Source organism: Psammomys obesus, unplaced genomic scaffold (genome assembly GCF_907164565.1).
Source record: "Psammomys obesus unplaced genomic scaffold, mPsaObe1.curated_primary_1811, whole genome shotgun sequence".
NCBI lineage: Eukaryota > Metazoa > Chordata > Mammalia > Rodentia > Muridae > Psammomys > Psammomys obesus.
Window position 1 is genome coordinate 26,291,389 of NW_026593286.1, and position 11,485 is coordinate 26,302,873.

The window sequence follows — 11,485 nt, forward strand, 5'->3', positions numbered from 1 at the left end:
TTGGCATTTATCTGTTCTCTATGTCTGAGCTATCAGAACTGAGATGTATTCCAAGTACCTGAGACTAATAGTCTCCTGGTGGTAAATACAGCATCCTTTCATTGAAACCAGAAAAGAAAAAGGCATAGTCAGTCATCATATGCATGCTATTTTACATGCATATCCAACTCAATACCTACTAACCTCAACTGTCTAAACCTGAGATTAAGTCAGACTGATTATAGTCTAACAAAATGGAAGCGTGTGTATTTTGAAAGAAGGGAGTCAAGACAGGTAAAGATTGATCAACTAAAACTGCTATCTATACCAAGTTTATTAAATTCTGTCCTCAAGTTTTCTAAGCTCTTATCAAGGGCCTTTTCTTATACTTTAAGCTTCTTCTCTAGATAACAAAGGCAAGCACTGTAATATGAAGGTGATTGTAATATAATGACTTAAATTAACTCTTCCATGATCAAACTTAGGTCCCAGCACCCACATCAGGTGGTTTACAACTGCCTGTAACTCCTGCTTACGACACATTCTTCAGGCTTTGCAGGTACCCAAATATGGGTCACACGTATGTGTGCACACACACATCCTTATATAAACTCCAGATGAAAAGAAAGGCTTTACAGTTTTCATACTTTCGTAGGCAATCTGTACCAAGAGTAAACACCAGTGTAACCTAACCACTGCTCCAAACAGAGACAGCAAACAGCAACATTGCTGTGTTACTTAATAAGTTCTCTTATTTATTTAACTCGGAGAAAATTTCAGTATTCAATGCTTTACCACCGTTTTGTAATTACCAGGTTATTGAAATGGCAGTTTTAACAAGTTTAACATGTAGCAAAGCTTAAGAAAAAGATAGTTCTCAATGCAAGTAATCTGCAAGAGTGAACTAGGAAAATGTTATATGATTTATGTAAACTGTATAACTTATGGTAGCCATTTATGAATATTTAGTATATGGTTACTCTAAATAAGAAAACTGTCAAAAATCAAATCCAAATTTTTTGTCTTGTTTTTAAAGTATTGACAACATTCTCTTGCCTTGTTTTCTTTAAGGAAAGATCACACATGGCTCTGAAACAAACTTTCTGCTATCTGGTCACCAGGAGACAGTACTGCCTGGCAAGCAACCATAACTAACCCTAACCCTATGTATCATTGGACATAACATTTTTTTATGGTGGTATTATTGTCTTTTTAGTTTTTTTAATATTTATTTATCATGTGCATGTATAAGTATGATGGTCTGCAGACAACTATGTAGAGAATTCTCACCTTCTCCTATGTAGGTTCCTGGGACTGAACTCCAGTCATCAGGCTTGGCAGCAAGCACCTTTACCCACTGAGCTCTTTTGACACATTTTTATCCCACCTCTTCCCAGTGAACTCTGCAAACACCCACCTCATCCTGCTTTTCACACTAAGCCTTTTCAGAAAGCCCAGCCTTCTGGCAATGTCTACATGTAAAGTGCTACAAAACGGACCCTGAAGTTCATTTCTTAAAAATTGAAAGTACTATATACTTTCAACAAGTAGTTTTTTCTTCTTCTTCTTTTTAAATAAAAGCAGTTTTCACACTGAAGGAGAGTGAAGCTGTCTTAAGGTCAATTCCTAAACTGTAAGGACCCCAAAGTTATGTACGAGCTGAAGTTAGATATTTAGCGTTCTATCCGACGTGGTTAGAAAAACCTAAATGACTGTTTGAGACAACTACATTCAATGGACACTGAATGCCCATGTGTTTTTTAAGTTTACATAACAGCATTAGTTGTTTTGAATTGAGTTAAGTCTTGAAATGCTATTCTTGGTGAAATGTTTATAGGTCAGACACGCAGCAGTGAGGTGAGACTACATGCTGGGGCAGGGGTCTTAGAGCACACACTCTGGTTTCAGCTCTGACCTCACTAACTACTGGAGATATTGAGAGGTCTGTAAGGAATTTATAGGCTTCAGGGCTATCACCACAGCCTTCAACATTACAAAAGTAGAGAACTGTCTGTATAGGCAGCAATGAAACTCTACAGAATGCAAAGAAATACATAAATCACTTTAATTATATGTTGCTTACCAGTTAGTCAGCAGATGAAAAACCCAAGCTATAGGAGACTCTATTTAAAACAGACCACGGACATTCTAGTCTACAAAGCTGGTAAACTGCACGCACACAATGGTACAAACTTTATCCATTTTTATTATAATTTTTTACATTAGGGTTTATTCTTGGTGTTACACAATATGATTCTGGACAAATAAATGACATATCTATCATTATAGTATCATACAGAATATTTTTATTTATGTATAGTTTTGAGATGATTTAAGTTCAGTGTTTTTATCTTTGGTCATGAAATAACCAACATCAAGTCCAACCTTTCGGGGAGACATACTTTTTACTATCATGACATTGACTCTCAAAGTCAATCTCAACACTATTCTTAGGCTTCAGAAGATTCCACTATGTAAAGCATCAGAATTAATGAAAAGTCAAAGCACAACACACTTTTATTTTTTTAACGCTACAAAAAATAAATTTCCTCTTTAGCTTAAAAAAAATAAAATGTACAATCAAGCCAGACCTGGTGGCACAGGCCTTTAAACCTAGCACTCAGAAGGCAGAAGCAAAAGTATCTCTAAGTTCAAGGCCAGCCTGGTCTGTAGAGCAAGTTCCAGGTCAACCAGGGCTACACAGAGAAATTCTGCCCCAGGGGAAGAAAAATCTGCAATTACAGTAAACATGTTTCCTTTAATTTGTACAAATTTTACTGTTAACCCTTTCTTTCAAATTTATGGCTCTCAAAGAAAAAGTCACTAAAGAAATGTTCTGTGCCTCCTGCACAATGGCTGTTCTGCTAAACAGCAGAAAGGTAATAGATAACACAAAGGAAGATCCTCTCAAAGAGCTTACAATCTAGTTAGAGATGAAATATTATATAAAAGGAGAGAAGGACAAAGTAATAGTATGACCTGGCTACTTATAAATATTCCCTCCAAACAAGCATTAATATTTAAAGTTATTGAAAACCATTTGGAAATGACTAGACTATAAGAAATTGGGGGAGTATAAGAAACCAGGGCATGGTGGTGTATGCCTGTAATCCCAGCCCTTAGGGAGGCAGAAGCAGATGGATAAATCTACAAAGCGAGTCTAAGACAGCCAAGACTACACAGAGAAACCCTGTCTTGAAAAACCAAAAGATAAAAAGAAAAAAGAAAGAAAGGATAAAAGAAAGAAAAAAGGAAATTGGGGGAGAGCATGACCTCTCTAGTGATTCAGATCTGATAATAAAATAATGAAATTAATATTTTCCATGACCTACACTAGAATATTTTCTCCAAGTAAGCTATGTATAAAGCTGATACTGTTTAGAGAAAAACTTTAGTCGTTACTAATAAAACAAGAGCCTTGAAAACATTTTCAACAAAGATACTGCTACAAAACTCAAATGTTTTCCTATGACAGTGAGTACATCATTTACACTCCATAGGGCTAGCTTATTCTTTAAAAACAAAAACAAAAACATTAAAACTCCCCTCATATTAAGTTTAAAACTAAATGTTCCAAATAAAGTAGTTTATAAGTAAGTCACTACACCCACTGACACCACAGATTTACTAAAAACTAGTCAATTGTTATGTTGTATTCAAAATTGTCAATTCTTGGTTTTTCATCTTCATTTTCTTTCATAAGTTACTAAGTATATGGACACAGGTAATGAAGAAGAGCAAAAGGAGGCAGAATATAGCTCCATATACATTCAGCTAGTTGTTTTTCATTAAACAGTCCTGTTGTTTGCTGGGCTTTTAGAGTTATTCAGAAAAATGTGAGATTAAAAAAAATTATTCCTTTCCAGTGATGATGCCCTCCCTACAAGAACATGCCTCTTGCAAAGGATCTCCTTCATCCCTCTCCAGAAGAGAGGAAAAACACAAGAAAAGTGCCTGGTGCAGAGCCCCAATTTCTACTTTATGGATGTGAAATGCCTAGAATGCTATAAAATCAACAGTCTTTAGCCATGCACAAACAGTTATCTTGTGTGTTGGCTAGTCCACTGTTCTTTGTCAGCCTACAAGCAGAAAAGCAAGGCTGACAGAAGGATGCTCCTTCAGGAGGAAGCAGCACTACGCACCTGATTCAGGACGAGTGGGAGCCATCCCAATAAACACATTTTGGATTAAAAAAAAAAAAAAGATTCCAGGCACAAGCAACGTAAGAAATATAAAACTAATGAACCAGAAATAAAAATGAAAACTTTCATGTCTCAAGTGTAATGGCACACCCTTTTAATCCCAGCACTTGGGAGGTAAAGGCAGGTAAATCTGAGGTAAACAAGGTCTATAGAGCAAGTTCCAGGCCAGCCAGAGCTATATAGCGGGACCTTGTCTGAAAAAAACAAAGTGTAATGACAATCAATAAAAGAGAGAAAAATGTAAATCATAAACCTGGTGAGGGACTTACACTAGAATGATATCTTAATTTAAAAACAGGCAAAGGATCTAAATATACTTTACAAAGATATATAAAGAACCGACACACATTTGAAAAGATGTCTAATATCATTAAGAAAATACACATCAAAACCATGACATAGCTTCCTTCGCACCCACAAGGAAGGGATATAATGGAAAAGATAGATTATCTATCTTTAGATAGACAGCAGGCGTTAATGAGGACATGGAGACATTAGCACCCGTATACACTGCTGGTGAGAATGTAAAATATGTGCAGTAGCTTTAGAAAATTACCTGGCAGTTCCTCAAAACAGCTTCACATGGTTAGCCTACACCCTAACACTCTTTCCTGGAAAGCTATATGAGAGAATGAAAATATGTATGCACTAGTATCACTCAGTAAAAAACCCCAGTCTCCATGAACTAATGAGTATAATATGGACTATTACTTGGCAACAACACTTTATACTGATAAGTACAATATGGTAAACTTTGAAAATATTATGCTAAAAAGTTCACCATGATGAAGAATAAATTATATGCTTTTATTCATATCAAAGTTCCAAAAATGGAAAAATTTATAAAATGTACAGCAGATTAGCAGTAGTCTAGGGCTGCTGTGTGGGAAGCTTAGAGGTGATGGCTTCATTCTGTCGTGATGAATATGTTCCAGGGCTGACTGTGGCAACAGATGCACAATTTGGTAACAACATTAAAAACCACAGAATTATAGCTACCAAATGGGTAGATTGTACATAGTAAGTTACATTTCAATAAAGTTGATAGAGAAGCTATGATGTCCTTTATAATATCATACACTGGAGGTCAAGAAATTACATTTTAAGGTGGTTATTGTATGTTAATCTGTATATCTTGTGTCTTATATAAAACTTAAACTTGTGTCATGAAGATTCTTCATATTCAGGATCCCTTATAATGTCAATCTGCAGTTACTCTAACAATCTCCTCACCAATCCGTTTACCGATCAAGTTCATTCGACTTTATTGTCCTCTTTTGGTTGTCTATTACTGCCTCGAGTATACTCTGCTTACTTCTATGATTCTTCCATGCTTCATTTAAATGCTGCCTGTACACCGATGTTTCCCCAATGAACTCTCCTCTCTCCTAAACTCCACAGGCTTCACGACAGCAGCGAGGTGTCCTTGCGTCACCAGTGTGTGCACCTACAGTGTGTACTTCCAAGTCCTTTGTGGGCAGGAGGATATTCGGACCTTTTTACTGATAACATCTGATACTTAACATCCAGGAATTATGTTATTAACTACCTGAATACATTTTCTTGTGATTAATGATCACTTTGATGATGAAAAATAAGACACTTCCAAGTCTCTTTTTGTCAACTACTGAAACAAGCAGGGATAAATTTCTGAAAACTGTTTTACTATATCCTGGTAGAATTAAGCATATTTTGTTTTATCTATGTCATAATTACAACAGAGTATCATAGGCAAATACCCAGCTTATCAGGATACAACTAAAACAGATTACAAATATCTTAGTGTCGAAAGAATATCTATTAATGTGTGGGACAGAAACTTTCCATCACTCTTGTATTAGCCAACCTTCAGGCTCACCCTTTAATCCTGCATCAAGGTCATTACTTAGCTATTTTTTCTTCCCCCTCAACTCACTCTTCTTCAACAAAGTATCAATCTTTCTCTTTTCCACAAAAAAAAAAAAAAAAAAAAATCAATTCCCTAGATCATCTCACTAAACCTTGCTTTGATCTATTTAGATCAAACCCAGAACCCTTTTCATGATAGGCAAGTCCTCTCACTGAGTCACTGCTTTGACATTAAGTAAATAGCCTCAAGAATTAAGTACAAAGTTCTGGACAATTTTTTATGGCTATAACATCTAATGTGTGCATAAACTATAGGTAAGTTTATCTGCTCAAATAAATGAGAATATGAAAAACAATCTTTTTTAGGTAATCCAATAGATAATCAAATACCCAGGCACAATTTAATAAATATTTTAAAATGAACTTGTCTGGAGGAATTATGAGAACGTAAGACAAGCAAAACCAGAAGTTGAGACAAGAGTGCCCCCACATATTAAGGGAAGAAATGCATTTTGAATGATGGGAAAAACTAAATGGCTACCCTTACTCAAACTTTAAAACCTACATTTACAGATGAAGTTAAGTTTACACTTATTTGTAAAAATAAAAAAATTAAACTCAGCATTTGTGTGCATAAAACAATGCTTCTAAATCAGTCATGCCTTTAATCCTAATACCTGGGAAGCAGAAACAGATGGATCTGAATTCAAGACCAGCCTGACCTAGAGTGCAAGTTCCAGGACGGCCAGAGCCATATGGTGAAACCCTGACTGGAAAAAAAAACAAAAACAAACAACCATTCTAAACATTAAACTGAAGGAAGAACAAAGAAGACTAAGAAGACACTGAGAAATCCTTTACCTTACTGGTAGCATGCAAGTACTCAGAAGTGATCTGCCTTTAAAAACTTCAATTACCTACCCCAAATCTCTATAAATGCTTTGTATATACCTTAATTATGCAGTGGGTAGAAATAGCATGTTAATAATTTATAATACTAAGAAAACCTCCAAGTAACAGTTAAGAGTAGTTTTGTAAGACTGTAGCCTGCATGGTCACAATGCTGTCATTCTCGTCTTAATCCCTTTACCCTACAAAACAATTAAGTCTATCAAGAGAGCTTTATTTAACTAAAAGAAAACAGTGCCATGCATGGTTTAGAAAATCTCTAACAAGTATACCGAAAATGTACTATGGCTTAATGCTGCTCTGAAGAAACCAAGAAGGAAACAACTACAGACCTGCTTAGTGCTGGGGTTCAAGTACATTTTATTAGTCCAGCTGACTAAGCACTTGCAACAATTTAAAAAAAGCAGTACAGTGTGGTTGTTGGGAAATAAATTTACATCAACCTATTTGTTTTCTCTTTACACAAGAAATACTTAAAAAAAAAAGTATCTGAGTACTGTAATACTAGCACACAAAAGGCTACAAGGCAAGGCACAATGATGTCTGAGGCCAGCCTGGGCTACAAAATAAATTCTAGGATAGTCTAAACTATATAACAAGACCTTCCTCAAATACCCAAAATAAACAGAAAGATCCATCCTCCCTTTTAAACAAAACACCAGACTAAATGAAACATTCTGTTCTTATCACTAGAGAAAACTTCCAATACTTTTTTGAAAAAAATATTTGAAAGTTCAGGGTGCCAAGACTTTTTTGTTTTGTTTTGTTGAGACAGGGTTTCTCTGTGTAGCTTTGGCTGTCCCAGACTCACTTTGTAGACAAGGTTGGCCTCAAACTCAGTGATCCCCCTGCTTCTGCCTCCAAAAGAGTGCTGGAATTACAGGTGCGCATCACCACACCCAGCTAGGATGGTGAGGATTTTAACGAAGAGTAAACTCAGTTTACTCAGCTTGCTTGCCCCTGCACACATCTTAATCTTTTAAAGCTTTTATAAAGTGGAGCTAAAAATAAGGCAGCTGAAGTGTCAACTTCCTCTCACAGACTATGCAATTATGTGTTTGAGACCAGGTTTAACTATGTAGCCCTGGCTGAAATTACTTTGTAAACCAGGCTGGCCATGAATTCAGAGATCCAACTGCCTCTGCTCCAAGGGCGAGGGCTGGGATTAACAGCATGCACTACTACCAAGCTTGGTGGCATTACAATATAAAAGATAATATATAACCTAGAAGTAGAATCCACTTACTAAAAGGTTAATAGAGTTAAGTATATCCCTATATAAATGCTTCTTTTAAAGGGTTCAGGCTGGAGAGACAGCTGGCCTAGTGGTTAAGAGCATACTGCTTGGAACCCAGGATCGGTTCCGAGATCCACATGGCTCACAACCGACTGTAACTCCAGTTCCAGGGGACCTGATGTCCTCTTCTGACCATCTTGAGCCCCTACACAGACACAGTGCCCATTTATACACTCAAATATATATTTATGCACATAAAATTTAATGATCTTCTTTTAAAAATGTCCTTATGTGCTTATACAAACTAACTGTTAAACCATATAAGTAGCTTGGGAAATGAGTGTCAGAAGGACAAACAGGTAAGGGAAAACAGAATTCAAGACAGTCTGTAGAGTATGCTATTACTTGTATAAAGAGGGAGGTATATACATGTTCACTTCTATATGGACATAGAAGTGTCTGAAAACACACGGCAACACTGGATGCCACTGAATACAGGATATTTTGCTACACTTTGTTTTGTACTATAACCATCTGAATAATTAAAAAAAAAAAACTAAAAATACAAAAAAAAAAAAAAAACAAAAACACTCCCTTTTACCTCACCAAGAGCTTTCTCTTGATTGTTTTTCTAATGACAAATAACTGTTCCCAACAGTTCCTTCAGAGTAAAGACAGTAAAATTTGTTGGTTTTTCTGGCACAGTATATTAAACACAGTAAGTGTGGAGAAATTAAGACAACTGTAGAAAGCCTCAAAGGTAGACAGTTAAAGGTAAGATGAACAGTTATAATTTGCTGAAGACCCATCTTAGGACAACTACTTTCTATTTATCTCAAAACCCCAAAAGTACATGCTATTATTCTAATTTTACAAATGAAGAAACTGAGGCAGAGAAAGTAGACACTTTCCCTTGGTCACAAAATTCCCCAAGTGCAGGCATGTGACAAGACTGGCATTGTTAGGATTCAAACTGAGACTTGTGATTTTTCCAAATCAGGTAGATGCTCTTTCACTATACTACCTGTCAAAGGAAGTGTTAAATATTTTAATTATCATGGACCACTGTCAAGTATTACAGAAGTGCAGTCAAGTTCACACTCACACACACAAGCACTTAGGCACATGGGATAAACTGTAACTATCTATTTTCTGATATCCTTTATATTCTTAAGCTCAGATTTGAGCTCTATTAAAAATAAAGAAGCAAACACTGGAAGTAACACAGCAAGATGTTCACATGAATATCTAACAGGTTGAGTTTATATGGCTGTATCTACAACCTGTTTATGGAATAATTAACATTTTACTTTTCAGTGACATAGTATGAACATTGTTACAGGTAAACAATGGTCTCTGCTGTTTTTTTAAAGATGCATACGAGATGATTTTAAAAAAAAACAAAAACCATACTTGGTCTTCTACAAGTACTAACAAACAAAACCAATGAGCCTTATGAGACAAAACTACTTCTCTAAGAAAACTAAAATTTCTCCTAATTTCTGATCTGATAAATGAGTTTCTGAAAGTGGAAAAAGGAATTTTTATGGGTCAGGTTTTTGTTTCTTCAAGCTCTTCTGTGAAATTTTGTTCAAAAGTGGCTAACACTAATTTTAAATTCCAAATGGAAATGTTCATTTAGTGTCCGCTTGGTAAGTTCTATCAAATAATTCATTAGATTGCTAAATGCACAGGTCTACCCAAAACTATAAAAAAGGAGAAAGAAGGAATAGAAGGAGAGCAGATGCTGCTGTAATTTTTACTGACCTCTGGGAAAATTACAATTTATTGCCAGGCTCCAAGTGAACGCTTGAAAATTAATGTAGACAAAAAGTGTTCCACGTTTCATTTGCAATTGCTGAGAATCAATTTGGTTCTTCTTAAAAGACTCCATAAATAAAATTTAAAATATATCAAGATGAAGGAAGGATGTATCAGGACTTTTTTTTTTTTTTTTTAATTCTAACAAGGTAAGAATCATCTATTGACTTGGAGAAAATCTTTTGAAAAAAAATATTTTATCATCATCATTACCATATACAGCTTCTTCAAGTCCTACGGAATTGCACCTTAATTTTCTTGACAATAGCAAACTGTTGAGGTGCTAAAGACTAGCAATGCAACAATGTCACGTTTCAGTCCTTAATCTCACACACACACACACACACACACACAAAATCAAACACAATGGTTCTATTACAAATCAATATTTATTCCTAACCAGAAGCCTTGTATGCATTAATCACGATTCAATCGTACAGTAACCGGTTGTTTTAAAAACTAACTGTGCGTCTTTCAAAGAACCTAAGATTTGGGCTTTGCTTTTCAACTGGGAAATGGGGGCAAAAGATTTTAACAGATGTGATGCAAACTGAGGCCAGGATCAAACCCTCAACTTTTGAGAAAATACGGCGTTTAAATAGGTCATACTGCAACATCCTTTAAAATTTTTAATGAGTGGATGACTTTTTGACAGTCCCCTCTGCCAATATTCTACATAAAGGTGTAAAAAAGGAACACCACAACCTCTGCTGGCTTAAATTGTCATCAACCTCAGACTGGGATTACACAAATAATGGATACTTTCAGTGACTATTTTTAGAGTGAGGATTCTATCAACCCTCCATTAAAGTTTAGACAGAAGCCTGTGAGAAACATGGTAGTGAGTGAGCGAGAGAAGAGAGCCTGATGACTCAAAAAACCTTGGCAAGACTGCCTCCCCCAAGTGATATAAAACAAAAAAACACCTCTGCCAATATTCGTTTCTAAGAAGGGTTTCAGAATGACTGACCTTAAGTGATTATTACCTTATTGAAAAGGGTTAAAACCGAAACTGTCTTTAAACAGCAGCTTCCCTTTTACAAGATCCCGACAGTTTCTGTAAAAAGTTACTACAAATGTTTTCTTAGCACCCCTTTCCTTCCCAAAAGAATGTATTTCCATGACTACCGAGTTGTTTTTCTTCTCCATCTTCAAAACCGAGGGGTGAGGGAAATAGTTTAAAAATAAAATAAAATAAAATAAAAATTCTCCCTTAAAACAGGCAAGGGCAGAAAAACAGCATTTTCTCCAACCGCGTGGGAGCAGGGGAGAGGGGCAAGAATAAAATACAGCACCAGAGAAAACCTTGGGTTTCGAACTTTATTGCACAAAGAGCGGAGAGGGAAGAAAGCAGGTCGGACGTTGCGGCTCGTCCGCTCGCCGAGCGGGCACCGCCGCGAAGGCGGCAGCAGCACCTTCACCTCCTCTGCCCTCAACTGTCGCCTTCTTCTTCTTCCTCCTCCTCCTCCTCCACCCCCCACGGTATAAA

At 36.2% G+C, this 11,485-nt stretch overlaps 1 protein-coding gene across 3 annotated transcripts in view; it reads right to left on the bottom strand.

Moving 5' to 3' along the window:
* The window catches only part of Creb1 (cAMP responsive element binding protein 1), a 62,740-nt gene that overhangs the window by 50,410 nt on the left and 845 nt on the right, over positions 1 to 11,485 (bottom strand). The window lies entirely within an intron of this gene.